The sequence below is a fragment of the Aethalodelphis obliquidens genome, unplaced genomic scaffold, assembly GCF_003676395.1.
Source record: "Aethalodelphis obliquidens isolate GAN/ISIS:26980383/991018 unplaced genomic scaffold, ASM367639v1 scaffold7, whole genome shotgun sequence".
In the NCBI taxonomy this organism is placed as follows: Eukaryota; Metazoa; Chordata; class Mammalia; order Artiodactyla; family Delphinidae; genus Aethalodelphis; species Aethalodelphis obliquidens.
In genome coordinates this window covers 11,757,667-11,775,666 of record NW_020837951.1, presented here as the reverse complement: position 1 = coordinate 11,775,666, position 18,000 = coordinate 11,757,667, and the positions used below count along the sequence as shown (strand labels likewise).

General features: G+C 44.6%; 1 protein-coding gene across 8 annotated transcripts in view; it reads right to left on the bottom strand.

Annotated features, from left to right (window-relative positions):
* The window catches only part of STRBP (spermatid perinuclear RNA binding protein), a 136,925-nt gene extending 120,142 nt beyond the window's left edge, over window positions 1-16,783 (bottom strand). For 6 of the 8 annotated variants that reach the window (XR_003432508.1, XR_003432509.1, XM_027104926.1 and 3 more), the window contains exon 1: window positions 16,701-16,747. The gene's annotated coding sequence lies outside the window, so the exon portion shown is untranslated. The other 2 variants (XM_027104924.1, XM_027104923.1) reach the window with 2 other exon arrangements.
* Window positions 16,784-18,000: the final 1,217 nt, after the last annotated feature.

Genomic DNA, 18,000 nt, shown 5'->3' with positions numbered 1-18,000 from the left:
TAAATCATACAATAATCAATGGAGATATTGGCCAAGCATTTCTGAGGAAAGGAGGGTAAGCTGCAGGAAGCTGTGAAAACTGACACATGGCACTTCAACATAAAAAAACCCCAAAAAAACCAAGAAGAAATGTATTGATTGCAGAACAGTATACATTACGAGGTTTTACTGTATTTGCATTGCACTGATATTTGTCTAGGCTAGCAAAATTTAGACTTCTTTCTACAAAAACTACAATTTGAACACAGTTTAATGTGTGCCAGACACTGTGCTGAGCCCTTTAGAGACATCACTCTCTAATCCTACTCTGCAAAGTTGTGAGGTATTATATTCATTTTAAAAGGTGAGAGAAGGTCTTACAGCTAGTAAGTGGCAGAGAAAGGATTTGAAATCTGACCAATCCCAAAGTCTGTACTCTTTATGACATGTTTTTCCTGGTTCCAGAGAGAAAAAAACTCATCCCTTGGTCAAAGGAGAAAAATGATGTGTAATATTTGAGCCAAGTTAAAAGGGTATTTTTAAAAGTTTAAATAAAAAGTTTTTAAAAGCTTGAAATCCATTTATGTAAGTACCTACTGTTTAGATATTAGCAAAAGTCACAAGGTCACTGTCAAAAATCTATACTTCTTTGGACATCTATCAATACACTTAAACTCAGGACATCTGAGATGGCTGCTGTGGCTACAGCTTATATTCTTTTTATGCTCACATAACCTAAAAAAAAAATCTCTTTTGTCCAAAGTAGCCAGGAAGCTATCTTTTACATCCTTTTTACCCGAAATCCAGCATATCGAAGCAAATTACTCCAGTGCCTATTACTCAGGAGAAGTCACATCATTCAAAACACAGTAAAAAGTGACAAGGTGGGCTTCCCTGGTGGCGCAGTGGTTGAGAGTCCGCCTGCCGATGCAGGGGACACAGGTTCGTGCCCCAGGCCAGGAAGATCCCACATGCCGCGGAGCGGCTGGGCCCGTGAGCCATGGCCGCTGAGCCTGCGCGTCCGGAGCCTGTACTGCACAACAGGAGAGGCCACAACAGTGAGAGGCCCGCATACCACAAAAAAAAAAAAAAAAAAAAGTGACAAGGTTTATGAGGTGACTTGCCACTTCCAGGGGAATAACTGAAAATTGGCCTACTAAAGTTCTTTCAAACTTTAAAAAAGATACAATTAGGGTTTTTTTCAACAGGGGCAAAAGTGTAATTACAAAATCCTTCAACACACACAATTTGAGTTATTCTTCTTTGGAAGTGAACAACCACTTTTTTAAAGTATCTTAAAATGGAAAGTCAATCAAGCTCCAATACTGTTATGACTAATCACTAATTACTCAAGCAAATCAACTTATAATTTTAAAATCAAATAACAATTCGCTAAAAATAAATGGAAAGGAAAAAAGGAAATATAGAATTTCTAAGAACACATCTCAGTAGCTACAATGCAATTTCTTCTAATTGTTTATAATAATGTCCATTAAAGAGTTCCAAAGGTTATTTCCTATTTTGCTTTCCCCCTATGGAATATGGATATCAATTGGTCAGGAGAAAGTGGTTATTACTGCAGACACTAACAAGACCAGCAAACTCAACTCCCCTTCCCTTATACGCTGTCCTGCTAAAACAGTCTTGGTCCCCTAGGACCAGGGAAGATGATCCCTTCCATTTGCTGCTTTTTGCAAACTTTTGGAACCAAATAGACATGGATTCAAATCCCAAGTCCACAACTTAACAGTTAAGTGATTTCAGAGTTACTGAACAAAGCCTTAGTTTTCTTATCTGAAATAGAGAAACCTTTCTGAAAGGCTAGTGTGAAGATTAGAGATAATATGCATAATGCTTGTCTGCTATTAGTACTGTTAATCATTATGTGCCTGACACTTTCTTTGTAATGCTGCTGTTTGTTAAGTATAATAACATCTACTACTAAATAGCATTAAAGATGATTCTCTTTATTTCTCATTGGCAAATCAGAGATGGGTGACCTCTAATACAAACCTGCTATTGTTGACCTGGTCATAGTAAAGATTTTTATTTTAATTGTTTAAAGATTTTTATTTTAATCACTTAAAAATTTTTCCAATTGCTTAATGGGTCAGGAGTTTCACTTTGGAGTGATGGAAATGTTTTGAACTAGGCAGGGTGGTGGTTGCTCAACACTGTGAACGTACTAAATTTTAGCCACCAAATTGTTCACTTTAAAATGATTGATCTAAAACTGTTAATTTTCAGAAGGAACAAGGAAAACAATATCCTAATTGTTCCTACTGAACGTCATTAGGTGCCAGCAATGTGACAAGTTAAACTAAGTTTATTCAAAGTTTTCTGGTCTACATTTCTAATGCAGCAGCCTGAGACGGTGGAAGGAGCCCAAGCCTGGAGGTCAAGAAATCCACTTCTCATCCCAACTCTGCCACCAGTGAGGTGTGTGATTTTGGACAAGTGCCTTAGCCACTCGATGTATCTTGAGTTCTACATCTGTCAAAGAACAAAGCAAGACTAAAAGAATCTCACAGGTTCCTCACAAGATTAAGATGTTACATGTTATAGTCCTGGCAAACAAATTATGTGAAATAAAATTGCCTAGATTAAAAAAAATTACAATATGTGCTACATCTGCAAAATTAACTACAACATATATAATACAAACTAAAAGCCACCACACCTCCATTGGACTGAAAAATGTAAGTTATCCTAAATAGGAAAACTTTCTCATTTCAGGGTAATTGGGTCCTGTTGACTCCTATTTACTGGAAAACAAGAACAGGCCCCATAAGGATATTGCCAAAATCACATTCACTGACATGATGATCTAAGCACAAAGGAAGAGAATTCAGAGATGACTAATGTGGTAAGCTCAAGATCATTCTAAACCAAGCTGGTGAACTGCAAGTTTTCAACTAACAAACTCAATGATGTCTTTTTATTCAACTATTTAAAAATCCATTAAGGGGACTTCCCTGGTGACACAGTGGTTAAGAATCCTCCTGCCAATGCAGGGGACATGAGTTCGAGCCCTGGTCCAGGAAGATCCCACATGCTGTGGAGCAACTAAGCCCGTGCACCACAACTACTGAGCCTGCACTCTAGAGCCCTCAAGACACAACTACTGAGCCCACGTGCCACAACTACTGAAGCCCACATGTCTAGAGCCCGTGCTCCGCAACAAAGAGAAGCCATCGCAATGAGAAGCCTGCGCACCACAACGAAGAGTAGCCCCCACTCACCGCAACTAGAGAAAGCCCGTGTGCAGCAACGAAGACCCAACGCAGCCAAAAATAAACAGATAAATTTATTTAAAAAATAAAAATGCATTAAGTATAGAAATATAAATATCATGCATCATTATCTAGCCTATAAATAAAAATTGTATACATTAATCAAAGTATTTTGCAAATAATTTTTTCCTATAAATAACCTTGGGGTCAAAAACTCCTCCTGCTACAAGGCTCTTTAAAAGGATATAAATCTAAAAGGACTTTATTCTGTTCTTGAATTTGCCTGGAATAGAAGCTAAATCCTCTGATATCTTCTGGTATTTTGTTAAGTCTAGGTTGTTAAAGAAATGTTCTGGCAACTAACACCTTAACTGCCATTAATTAGCATAGAGGGCTTGTCTTCCTCCAATACACCGCTAAGTCCTAAGGGAAAAAAGAGGGCTACGGCATGATCATGCAAACCTAAACCTTTTAACTCAAAGTGATCTCAACAAAGTGATCGAGGTAACTAGTTCGGAACTCCCATTCTGTTCTTTTCAAAGGGGTAAGACAGACACTCCTTAGATATCCACAGCCAGTGAATCAGCAGTAAAGGGACACTCAAAGGATAACATTTAGGTTGTATCAAGCTGCTGAAGCGCTTTAAAGCAGCTTATCTAACAAACTTAGTGAAACAAGTGGAGCCACTTACAAATCAAAAGAAAAGTTTGGATAACTTATCAGAAGTTTCCCAAATCAATTATCTAGATTCAGACCTCAATAATAGATTCAGAATTGAATCTTACTTCTCTTTCTGCCAATTAGTTGTATCAAAATGAAGGCATAGGGGCTTCCCTGGTGGCGCAGTGGTTGGGAGTCCACCTGCAGATGCAGGGGACACAGGTTCGGGCCCCGGTCAGGGAGGATCCCACATGCCACGGAGCTGCTGGGCCCGTGAGCCATGGCCGCTGAGCCTGCCCGTCTGGAGCCTGTGTTCCGCAATGGGAGAGGCCACAACAGTGAGAGGCCCACTTACGGCAAAAAAAAAAATAAAAAAATAAAAAATAAATGAAGGCATAGAGCCACAGATGCACATCCTTTATAAAAAGATTCTTGACTTTCTTTCTATCAGAACAATAATCACCTGGTGTCACCACCACACCTGCAAACTCAATACCAAAACTAAACTAAACCTGTCCCTGATCCCACCTCTCCTGGCTTCCCGACTTCTCTTCAGGACACCCCAGCCGGCCTGTCAACTAAGCTTGAAACCTTGTAGACTTGGAGCTCAGTCCTCACATCCAGTTACCAAGTTTCGTCAGTACCAAGGCATTCTTTTTATACCCACTTGCACTACCTTTATCACTTTTTTCCTCAAACTGTTACAACAGCATCTTAATCAGTATGTGTTCTGGCCTCTTTTCACATAAAGTTGTCAAATTCATAAAGGTAGCTCTAATGTCATCCCTCCACTCTTGCTCAATCAAAACCTTTCACTGAAGCCTCACTGTCAACAGAAAAAAGTCTGAATTCCTCATTCTTACATTCAAGGCCTCTATCAGTGACTCCAATATTCCACTCCAAACTTACACTCTATCAATTTCCTTCATATTCCCTTATCTTTAATTAAGTGAACCACTTGTTCTTTTCCATAGAAATGTTGAGCATTCTTATTTTGCCTACACAGTTCCCTCTGTATGGAATTCTCTTCTGCATTATCTCATAAACTAATCCCACTTTTTCCTGTGACTCAGCACAGGTACCACATACCACATCCTCTCTTAAGTCTCTCCCTTATTCCCCTTAGCAGAAATAATTCCTTGCTCTTCTAAATTTCTGGACCATTTTAAGTACTTACTTTAAAAAAAATCTTACAGATATCTCAAAATCATACCATCACCTCCCCTCATAGACCGTAAGCTCTTAAAGTTCAGGGTCTATGTTTTATCTTTGTATCCCCCAATGCAACTAGCATAGTACATAACAAGTACTCAAAATTATAACGAATAAATAATAAAACCTATTAGCAGTCTGAAGAAAGGATATTCAGAAGAATCAGAAATACATCAAAAAGACATCAAGGTGCACAGTATTCCATAGGAAAAACCAAAATTCCAACTAAACACTACAACTATAATATCCTTTACCAAAGTAACAGACTACAACTAATAAAAGAATAGTTCACTGAACAAATACTCAAGTGCCTTAGTGCCAGGCACTATTCTAGATGCTTTAGAATCTACAGAACACAAAACCAACATTAATCCTTGCCTTTATGGAGCTTAAACACTAGTGAAGGGGAAAAAGCAATAAACAAAATAAGCAAGGAAAATATACTATAAGTTAAACGGTTTCAGTGGTATGCAGAAAAAGAGGCTGGGAAAAGGAGGCTAGGGAGGGCCAGAAACGGATGAACTGCCATTTTAACAGAGTGGGAAGGAAAGGCCTCACTGGAAAGGGGAGATACGCACAAAGACCTGAAAAGGATGGAGCCACGCACGTATCTGAGAAACAGCATTCTAGGCAGGGCAAACAGCAAATGCAAAGGACCTGAGACAGGAATACGCCTGGCACGTTAAAGGAACAAGAAGAAGGCCACTGTGGTCAGAATGGAGTAAGCAAAAAAAAAAAAGAGGTCAGAGAGAAAAGAAGGGGGACTTCCGTGGCAGCACAATGGTTAAGAATCCGCCTGCCAATGCTGGGAACACAGGTTTGAGCCCTGGTCCAGGAAGATCCCACGTGCCGCAAAGCAACTAAGCCCGTGCACCACAACTACTGAGCCTGCACTCTAGAGCCTGCGAGCCACAACTACTGAAGACTGCGTGCCTAAAGTCCACGCTCCACAACAAGAGAAGCCACCACAATGAGAAGCCGTCACTCACCGCAACTAGAGAAAGCCCACGCACAGCAACAAAGACCCAATGCAGCCATAAATAAACAAACAAACAAACAAATAAAGAGGAAAGAAGGGATCCAATCACTTACAGCCTTGATAGGACTTGACCTTTTACTCTGAAAAAGATGGGGAATCACTAAGGGTTCTGACCAGAAGGAGACAAAAACCTGACTTACCTTTTTAAAAGGATCATTCTTGCTACAGTATTGCAAGCAGACTATAAGGGGGCGAAAGCAAAAAGAGCTACTGCAGTAATTCAGAGGAGCTGATGTAGACTCAACTCAGTAGACATGATGAAAAGTGGTCAGAGTCTGGATATATTCTGAAGAAAGGACTGGCAAGATTGCCTGGTGGGTCAGATGTGTGTGAGAGGAAGAGAGTCAAGGATGACTCCAAGTTTTGGCCTGAGCAACTGGAAAGTCGGAGGAAATTGCTATTTACTAAGATGTGGAAGACGACAAGAGGGGCAGAGGAAATAGGGAGTCTGATTTAGGACAAGTTCAGTCTGAGATGTCAATGAAATATGTAAGTGGAGGTATCAAAATAGGCAGTAACCTGGAGTTTCAGATAAAAATTTTGGGAGTCATCAGCACATATATGGTATTTAAAGTCATGAGGTTGAATGAGATCACCAAGAGAATGAGAATAAAGAGCAGAGATCCCATGGGGCAGTCCAATATTAAGAGGTAGGAGTAATGAGGAAGAACCAACAAAGGAGACTGAGAAGAAGCCAAGGAGGTAGAAAGAACACCAGCAGAGTGTGGTGTCCTAGAAAGCAGAGCATAAAGTATTTCAAGGAAGGAGGCAACTACTGCGCCAAATGCTGCTAAAAGATCAAGTAAAAATTAAACTTGGTAGTTTTGACAACAGCAGTTTCAGTACGGTGATGGAGTTAAAGTCTCACTGCAGTAGGTTCAGGAGAAGACAGGAAAACTGTAGATGAGTAGAAACAACTTTTTCAAGAAGTTGAGAAATTGGGTTGTAGCTAGGAGAGACAGTGTGGTCAAGAAAAGGTCATTTAAAAAAATAATAGATTAAATAATAGCATATATATGCTGACTGGAATGAGCCTGTAGACAGGAGAATAATGATGTTGCAGGAAAGAAGACGGACATGATTTCAACTGCTAACAGAATTTCACCAGAAGAGTCAAATAGCTCAATGATGAGAAATTTCACTAGGTTAGTGGGCAATAATTTCAGAGTACTGTTATTCTTTGGGATATTCAAGAAGGGAGGAGGGCAACCCATAATTCTAATTCACATGCCATAGGAGGCTGGGCCATTTACTGAGAAACTTCATGTTAGGCATTTTATGTGTTATTTCATTTAAGCTCAAAATAACTTCATGAGGTATTATCTTTATGTTACAGATAAGGAACCAGAAGCTCAGAGAGCTAGTAATTTGATTAACACACAAAGCTGGTGAGTGGTAGAGCTATGTTTCAAATTCAGCTCCTTCTAAGTATTAGATAAAGAATTATTGTTAATTTAGAGGGTTAAAATAGTTTTGTGGGGGTTTTTTTGAGGTTCTTATTTGTTAGAAATACACACTAAAGTATTTATGGATGAAAGCATATGATGTCTAAGATCTGCTGTAGGGGCTTCCCTGGTGGCGCAGTGGTTGGGAGTCCGCCTGCCGATGCAGGGGACACAGGTTCGTGCCCCGGTCTGGGAGGATCCCACATGCCGCGGAGCGACTGGGCCCGTCAGCCATGGCCGCTGAGCCTGCGCGTCTGGAGCCTGTGCTCCGCGACGGGAGAGGCCACAACAGTGAGAGGCCCGCGTACTGCAGGGAAAAAAAAAAAAAAGATCTGCTGTAAATACTCCAGCAAAAACAACAGCAAAAATTGTTAATGAGAGACCGATGAAACAAGAGCAACAAGATGCTGGTAATTGTTGAAGCTAGATGACGGGTATATGGACGTTCACCGTACTGTTCCCTTTTATGTACATCTGAAAATGCCATGATAAAAAAAAAAAAAAAATCCAGGTCCTCTGAGTCAAATTGCTCATTACTTCAAAGCCTGTCCTTAATTTCTACTCAAACCTCCTTTCAAAGAAAGTTATGTGCTTCACAGCTTACAAACAATTTTCTTATCTTCTTTAATCCTCACTATAATTCTGTAAATTAGGGGTTTTATTCCAATTTTATACACGAGGAAAGAGATCTATGACTAGTAAACAGCAGGATCAGACCTCTGAGCCAAGTCTTTTTGTGTCAAAAACATTCTTCTACTACCCAATAGAGCAATCGATGTTGCACTAGGGTCACCTCTGGGCATACCTATAAGGAGAGTCCACCCAAGTGCTAGCCCTTTCCCTCAGATTCAGTGCTACTGCATAATCCTAGGACCCTGAGTTTCCTAAGAAAGACAAGCATTATTCCAGGTAGCCCTTAAAAAGCCTTGTACTCAGGTGCTTGACTAAAAGAGGCAGGAGGCAGGTTTCAAATTTCTGCAGCCATCAACCTTCCTTGCCAAATTTGGGGACTATCAGGAATTTGATATACAACTTCTGAAAGGGTGTTCTGAAAGCCTGCTTATCTCTGCTCCAGGGTCAACTCTTCTTGCCTCCATTTCTTCAAATGTAATACTCTGCTGTTCACCTACACAACTATCATAGGGACCAAAGTCCAGGTATGTGAACCCTGAGCTCTAAAAATAAACAACACTACTAAACAATACTGACCAATTTCAAAAGCCAATTTTGTGTAAACTCCACAACACTTACCACAAAGCTGGCTTATCAGAAAGCATCACAGTTGATACTTATTTTTAAGATACCATCTTTTAAAAAGCCTCATCACTACTATTTTTGATATCTGTCCTCCCATGCTAAACTTGACGTTATAAGCGTATTTAGAGCTTACTTCAAAAACAACCGAAAGGGACTTCCCTGGCGGTCCAGTGGTTAAGAATCCACCTCCCAAAGCAGTGGATGCGGGTTCGAGCCCTGGTTGGTGAACTAAGATGCCACATGCCATGGGGCAACTAAGCTCACGTGTGGCAACTACTGAGCCTGAGTGCTGCAAACTACAGAGCCCACACGCTACTAGAGAGAAGCCCGTGCCACAAAGAGCCCGCGCGCCACAATGAAAGATCCCACATTCCCCAACAAAGATCCTGCATGCTGCAACAAAGATCCCACGTGTCACAACTAAGGCCCAATGCAGCCAAATAAGTAAATAAATACATTTTAAAAAACAAAAGCAACGGAAAATATGTATACCAAGGGCACTACATGTTTATTCTCTCCAGCTGCTAACCTACACTACCAAAATTGCAACACCTTTCCCCTCTAGTTCACTAACTTTGCTAACTAAAACTGAGCTGTCCAGAGTTAAGTCAAGAGCCACCCAGTATCCAGTAGTTCCATTAGGTTAAAATGTAGGTTGCCTAAGCTCTATAAAAGCCTAATCACTGCATGATTAGATGCAATGTTTGAGAAGTTTCAGACTTACTTGGAATTATAAACATCATAAGAATGAACTGCCTTGGGACTTCCCTGGTGGCAGAGTGGTTAAGAATCCACCTGCCAATGCAGGAGACACGGGTTCGAGCCCTGATCTGGGAAGATCCCACAGGCCACGGAGCAACCAAGCCCTCGCGCCACAACTACTGAGCCTGCGCTCTAAAGCCCGAGAGCCACAACTACTGAGCCCGCATGCCACAACTACTGAAGCCCGTGCACCTAGAGTCCATGCTCCACAACGAGAAGCCACTGCAATGAGAAGCCTGCACACTGCAATGAAGAGTAGCTACCGCTCGCCACAACTAGAGAAAGCCTGCGCGCAGCAACGAAGACCCAACCCAGCCAAAACTAAATAAACAAATAAATAAATTTTTAAAAAAAGAATGAACAGGCTTCCCAGGTGGCGCAGTGGTTGAGAGTCCGCCTGCTGATGCAGGGGACACGGGTTCGTGCCCCGGTCCGGGAGGATGCCGCATGCTGTGGAGCGGCTAGGCCCGTGAGCCATGGCCGCTGAGCCTGTGCGTCCGGAGCCTGTGCTCCGCAACGGGAGAGGCCACAACAGTAAGAGGCCCATGTACCGCAACAACAAAAAATAATAATAATGAACTGCCTTCATCTTACCTTTTAGAAACAAAACACTACCCAGCTGTCTTAAAATATACTGATTTTTAGTTAGGCTGACTAAACACAGGTAACCAAAATTACGGACTCCATTTTCACATTAAGGGTCAATCTATCTAGGGAAGGACGTGTTCTTTACTCAAAACAATATTATTGGGCTTCCCTGGTGGCGCAGTGGTTTAGAGTCCGCCTGCCGATGCAGGGGATACGGGTTCGTGCCCCGGTCCGGGAAGATCCCATGTGCCGCGGAGCGGCTGGGCCCGTGAGCCATGGCCGCTGAGCCTGTGCGTCCGGAGCCTGTGCTCCGCAACGGGAGAGGCCACAACAGTGAGAGGCCCGCGTACCGCAAAAAAAAAAAAAAAAAAAAAATATTATTGAGCCCTACTAAGAAATCTCAGGTCTGGCACAAAACATGCCTTTGAGCCTAAAGCCAGCACATGTTTGCTGACGTAAACTGACAAAACAGGTAAGCATCATAAAAAATAAAAATCTACACAGAGTCTTTAGGACAATTACTTTCTGCTTTAGGTCAATGGTATTAATATCGTTAAATTCAACTCATAAACAAAATGCTGATCTAACCAACTGGATATCATGAAAAGCCCTGGCACCTGGAAAACTGCAAAGAATAGGAAATTCTGCAGGTGCAGTAAGAAACTACACCTTATCCATGACCCAGAAATGCTTTAGAATTTGTCACACAACCTGCTGCAGAATTCTCACTTTTCAAATGGAAATGAACCATGAAGTCACACAACCCAAAGCTGTGATTTAATTATTGATATAATCAACTGCACCCTTTTGAGTTGTGCTAAAGTTAACTAAAGAAAGCAGATGTTCTACACAGTGTTAGTTATGTCGTAAGTTAAGAGAATTTGAATATCAAATAACTAAAATTTAGGACTGCCTTCATTCACTCCACAACACACATATTGTTGAGACAGACACCATACTTCTCAAAAATGATACACTTAAAGGACCCTCAGGACAAGAAATAAAAGACATGAAGGTGAGAGACCAGGTCATTTGGTCACCTCACTATTTAATGCAAGACCTAAAAGTTAAAGATTTGCAGGTCTTTCAGGCTCAAACCATTTAAATATTCAGCTCACCATTAATCTGGTCTCATTACTTTATTCCTTTCTGTTTTAACTGACGTATAAATTTAACTTACATCTCTCAATAAACAGTTTTCTAAAATTAAACTGAATTATGAAGCCTCTCATAATTACCTGTCAGAAGAAAGTTTTTCTACAGCTGAACAAAATTTTTAAAACAACCAATTTTCCAATAAAAGGGTCTATGCAAAACAAATGAAAGCAGAAGAGCAGTAAGATGGGTAATGGTGTCCAAACATGTTATAAAAGAGAGTAAACTATTAAGAATAGATCAGCTAGCATAGAAAGACTATCAGAGCTGGGTATTACCAAGCTCAAGCAAATTAATGCCTAATAAAGCAACTTACTATTTACATTTTTGCAATGTCAATCAGGACCAGATCTGGAGGCTTTTTACAACTAATAAACCAAACACAACATTAAATAAACATTTAAAAATCATTCCTGGGACTTCTCTGGTGGTGCAGTGGTTAAGAATCTGCCTGCCAATGCAGGGGACATGGCTTCGAGCCCTGGTCCAGGAAGATCCCACATGCCGTGGAGCAACTAAGCCCATGCGCCACAACTACTGAGCCTGAGCTCCAGAGCCCACGAGCCGCAACTACTGAGCCCACGTGTCACAACTACTGAAGCCCACTCGCCTAGAGCCCGTGCTCCGCAACAACAGAAGCCACCGCAATGAGAAGCCCACACACCGCAACGAAGAGTAGCCCCCGCTAGCCGCAACTAGAGAAAGCCTGCGCGCAGCAACGAAGACCCAATGCAGCCATAAATAAATAAATTTTAAAAATAAATAAATAAAAATAAAATGAAAATCACTGCCCCTCAAATAGAGCATAACCTGTCAATGGGCTTGGAAATGTGAAATGGATAGGTAATTATTTGTTAACTAAAACTTAAAAAAGGAAAAAGTATGCAATAAATCTGAAAAAGGAGGCTCAATGCCACTAGAAGAAGCGATAGCCCCATTTTTCTGTTCAAGTCACTCAGAATTAATCAATTTTCTGCAAAAAACATAGGGAAATCATATTATTCCTGATTTAAAAATTGAATTCACTGAGTGAGAAAAGTACTCTGTGTCTGGAAATTCATGCTTAGAACTCAGAATGTCTCTCACAAGTTTCTGCTTGACTCAAGAATTCAAATCAGCACCAATACTCAGCTGCAGAAATGAGCCAGGAAAGATATGTAGACAGTAAAGAATGAACAAACTTCAATTTGCAGATATCTCTGATATTCACAGAAGTTTCATCTCTATCCAAGTTTCTCATTACAAATTAACCCACCTAACGCCAAACTCTGAAGTACTAATTATTATTTGACCATGCTAAAAGGAAAAAAAGAACCAAAGAAATAACATCTATTACCCCTATTTACATAGTCCTAATCTTCGTGAAAGGTTTAAACTTGTTTTATATAAACCATCTCAATTCTCATGGGAGATAGATAAAGAGTCAGGTTTCTGGAGGAGAAACAAGCACAAAGGGATTAAGTATCTTGTCCAGCAAGTCACCAGTGAAAATAAAACCAGACCCAATTATTTAGCCTACAAAGTCTAAACAACCTGCTTTCCTTGGTTCATAAACTTAGCATAATATTTTAAAGTGCCTACAAATTATCCCAAACCATAGAACTTCACGGAACAATACATATAATCAGAACACTATGCCAGAATTGAGTATTCTGAACAAGAAAGTACTGCTTGCGCCAAATCAATGAAATGAACCAACACAATGGACTTTAAAAATACAAGGAGGAAACAATAGTTATATGGGAGAGAATTTTCAAAGGTCACTCTATTCATCTTATATCTTACTGCTCAAATTATCTGCCAGGAAGCCAAAGGGGTCAAACATGATCCTTATAATTAAATTCAACACATATATAAAAATCTCAAAATACCGCTAAGAGTTTCAATCAAAGCCATTTATATTTTAAAAACTTTGCCCTCCAAAAATAAAATCTTATAGCAATGTCTTTAGAGCGTTACTTTGCTGCCTTCATGATACGCTTCAGTATACACTTCAAATTTGAATTTTAAAAATGATTAGCTTCCAGTTTATTTTTAAAATATTTATATTTACAGATACAGATTACTTAAAATGTGGTGTTCTGCTCAGCTCTCATTATGTTTAGGCAAGATTCCCACTTCCACTCAAACTTATTATTTGAACTTACAATGGCTGCATTATTCAAACTTAGAATTTAGATACTTCCTAAATGGATAAAAGAAGAAAACTAATCAACCCAGAAAGCTTCCCAAGGTACCAAAGAGGACCTTTTATTTGAGATCATACTAGGTACCACATTATACAATACATGAAGCCCACAAAGCAATAATTGAAGTTATCTCTGCAACGTGATGAAATCATTTTTTTTGCAAAATCTGACAAGACTGAATTTTCAACTGTCAAAAGGGAAATCGTTTTCCAAGATTGTAGAAAACCCTGCTTACCGAGGCAATCTCAAAGCAGTTTCCTTAATCCTTCCAAATCCCAAAGAATCTAACACAAGCCACAGAACACTGAATGAGACCTGCTGAAATGTCTGTGCTCAAACCCCTAAAGGTTATTCCATATGTCCACACAATCCATGAAGTCTTTCCTAAATAAAGCTAACACTGCACTCCTCAACTTAAATTAAAATACCAGAAAATCCAAAAGCCTCTAACTAAATTTTACATGAACTATTTGGGGATAAAAGCTGACAACAAAGGATCTGTTATCTGCACCTTGAAGAGCCATAGAGCTCCATTCCTGCCACTTTCAGAAGCTGAATGTACATTACCTCTGTCTGCCTCTAGCATGGGACTCAGATATTACATCACTCAAATGCCTGAAAACTGCCCTATTACCCAGAAAGCACCAGGGTACCTGAGACACTGCACCAAGGTATCCCTTCCTCCCTCTGATACATAGCCCTCAAACACGCTGGGCCCTGCTCTCTTGCAGTATCTTCACAAAGACATCTGCCCTTCACCTGCTGCAATTCTGTTTCTGTTCACTCTTGGTATACTCCTCTTGACTCTGTATGCCTCTTCTATTTGCCCACTCATCTGGCCAATGCACTAGGACGATACTCCACCACACAACTCCTCCAAATTTGGGAGTGTGTACTCAGGTCTCCCTTAGCCCTTCCCCATTCACTGGGTTCTGGAACTAAAATCAGGCTTCACGATCTCTCTGATTCTAGAAGCATGAACTTTCATATATGGTAAAGGGCTTAATGTTCTCCATTTTCCAGTACCATCATTCCAGGATCCACACACACAACCCCACACACTCTCCAGTTCCTGTGAAGGTCAGAATTTAATCCCCTCCTCTTTAGTTTCTTTTTTTTCCAACTTCTACACTCCGCTCTTCTGTATACTTACAGTGACCTAAAAAACTGTGGCCCTTTTAATCTCTCAAGACCCCAAGTTTTCCAATCTCTCTCCACACTTCAGGACCCGCTCTTTCCATACTCTTTTGAAGCAATCTGATTTCCTAATTCTCTCCAGCCTGAATACTCACTTCCTGCTCTAAACCTGGGCCTCCTACTTCCCCACCGCTGCCCCAATCCAATACACAACCTACCCCTTTCTAGTAACAGACATGTCCACACACATCCCCACCTTACCCTTTCCTTACCCCACTACAGGCACTACGCATTCTTCTACATCCTCTACCCAAAGATATCCTGTCTTCCCCCTTTCCTTCCCTTTATTCCCTACCTACCTCCTTCCCTCTACCAGACAAAATCTAGCCCCCCAAACCCATGCTTCCCTCCCTGCACATATTGTATACTTGTCTTCAAACCTATCCCCTACGCATCCCCTCTACTGATTTCCCTCCCACACACTCCACCCCCCTTTCCTTGTCCCCAACTTCCCTCCACACGTGCTGCCCCAGAAACATTTCCTTCCATCTGCTCCCCCTCCCCACCTCACCTGCCACTCGAAGAACATCTCCCTCCCCCCACACCTCTGGCCCTCCACCTCACACACACTCCACTCCACCTGTCCCCTCCAAGGTCTCCCCAACCCCGAAGTCCCCTCTCTCGCTGCTCCCCCACCTTCATCCATACTTCCTTCAAGAACACCCTCCAGGGACTTCCCTGGTGGTCCAGGGGGTAAGACTCCACACTTGCAATGCAGGGGAACTAAGATCCCATATGCCATGTGGCATGGCCCCCCCCCCAAAAAAAAGAACACCTTCCATTTCACTCACTTGTCCTGTTCTTCGCTAAATGCCCCGGCATCTCCTCTCCATCCCCATCACTCTCTCCCACTGTCCCCACTTCTCTGTCAAACCCCTCAAACTCAGACCCTGATCCAAACGCCCTCCCCCTTTTGCCCTCTACTCATCTCCCCTGAGCACGGCTACCAGAGAGATACCTGCCTTCTGCCCTCACATGCTTTCCCCTGGCAGGGCCCTTCTATCCAGCCTCAACAGCCTCCTGCCTCCCTCCTGGCCAGACACTGCCCTCACACCTCTCACAGGTCTCTTGAAGCCTCTGGGCCTATCCTCCCGCACCTCCTGCCTGAACACCTCACCATCACTCCAGAGACCCCCCCCCGACACCCTCCTTCCCCGCCAACCCTTTCCACGCTCACCCTGCCACACTGTCCCCGAGCCGGACACCTCCGCATTTCCCTTCACATTTGTCCGCGGTCTTCCTGATTATCTTGCCCCCAGTCCCTGTCCCTCGCACGCAGCCCCGGCCGGGACATCGCCTCTTCCATGACTCCCCTGAGTCCCCAGTCTTCTCCTTCCATTCCCATCACACTCGCCCCTGCCCTCCCCAAGCCTCCCTCACACCCTCCCGAACCCCCACGGGCTGCCCCCCATTCGCCCGACCGCCCTCCAGCCCTTCCTCGCTCGCCCCGGCCCCCATGGGTCCCCAGAACCTGCCTGAAGGCCCTCAGCCTCCACTGGGCCGGATCCCTCACCCTTCCTTCTCCCCCAAATCTGCCCACACCCTCCACCCGCCCCCGCGCAGTCTCTCCCCCAGCCCCTGCCCCCAACGTCCTCCAACACCTGCCCAGAACCCTTCGTCCTCTATCCCACCCAGAGCCCCCGGTGCCAGGTCCCCCCACACTGCCCACGCCCTCCCTTCGCTCGGGGCCGGGACGCTGTGCCCCCCAAAGGTGAGGAAGGCTGCCCGCTGCCCTTGCCCGAAGCGGCCGGGGTACCGCAACTGCGGCGGCGGCGGCCGCCACAATGCCGGAGCCACGGGGGCCGGGATTGCTCCCCGCTCTCCGCCCCGGCCGCCGCTGCCGCCACCGCCGCCGCTGCTAAGGACGCACAACAAACAATGCGGGGCCCGGGCCGGCACCGCCAACCGCCTCAACCGCCGCCTTAACCGCCGCCCGCCCGGGACGGCCAGCCGCGCAGGCGCCTGCCCCTCCGCCGCAGCCTACCCGCGCCGCCGCGCTCTGCCCGCTCCCGGTCCCCGCTCCCGCTCCGCCGCCGCCGCCACCTCGTCCGCCTGCGTCTCCGACTCCTCAGCCCAGCGGCGGCGGCTGCGGCGGTTGCTGCCCTGGTGGCGCTCGCGGCTCCGGTCTCCGTTTCGGCGGCGGCGGCGGCGGCGGCGGCGAGCACGTGACGCATCCGAGGGCGCCCATTGGCCGGGCCGGGGGGCGGGCCCCGCGGCTGCTGGGAAACGGAAAGCCCGCCCCCTCGCTCGCCGCGCGCCCCCTCCACGCGCGCTCTGCCGCACCTGAGAGCGCCTGCCAGCGCCCGCCGCCGCCGTGCCGCGCCACCGCCTGCGCCAACTGCGCACCTGGGAGCGCGCAGGGAGCACACGCTGGTGGCGGCCGCATGCACCTGCGAGCGGACGCTTACGTAAACTGCGTCCCCGCCTTCCTCCCAGCGCCTGGCCCCCTCCTGCTGCAGCACCTGAGCCTCGCTGCGCTAGCGGCGTAACTGCTGCGGAGCGGGGACGAGCTGCGCAGGGAGGCGAGCGAAATGCACGGAAACTTCGTAACTTCCGAATCTGGGAGCGGCTCCCGGCCGCCGCCGGGGCGAGCCGGCCTTTCCCGCCCAGCGCCCCAGTGCTCGGTATCCGCCAACTCAAGTAGTTACGCAAACGGAGTAGGTGCCATAATGCCTCTCCAGGTGGAGGAGGGGGAGCCCAGGGAGCTTTGACTAGTTAAAAGGTTGGAACCCAGCTTCCACACCTCCTACACCAACCAGCTGTGTGACCTTGACCAAATTACAGAACCACTCATCCTCAGTTTCCTGGTCCGGGAAGCTGGGACAATAATTCCGATTTAGGAGCTGTTGGAGGGATAGATAAAAGACAATAGGTGCGAATTCTAGCACATTGCAGTTTAGTCAGCAACCTCCTCTCCTCCCACTCTTCATGGATCTCCCTGGGACTGAGTTGGGGCCAGGACCTCTCTGACCTCCTTAGAGTTAGGTCAGACTTTGGCTGAACCCCTGCCCAGCCTATGCTGGGGAAGAAATGAAGGTTTGCTTTTTATTTTACGTTCATTATCCCGGCACCTTCTTGGTACCCAGCATTCTGCCGGCGAGGTGGGCCCCTACTACTGAGTACCTCATGCATGACAGGTGCTGTACTGGGGGCTGGGATGCACAGGTGAATGAGATAGGTCCTTGCCCTAAAGGAATTCCCAGCCTAGGGTGGAAATGACCTGACCACACAGAGCCAAGGCTTGGAGAGCTGGGGGTACGGGAGGGATCTCCCACAGCGGCTCC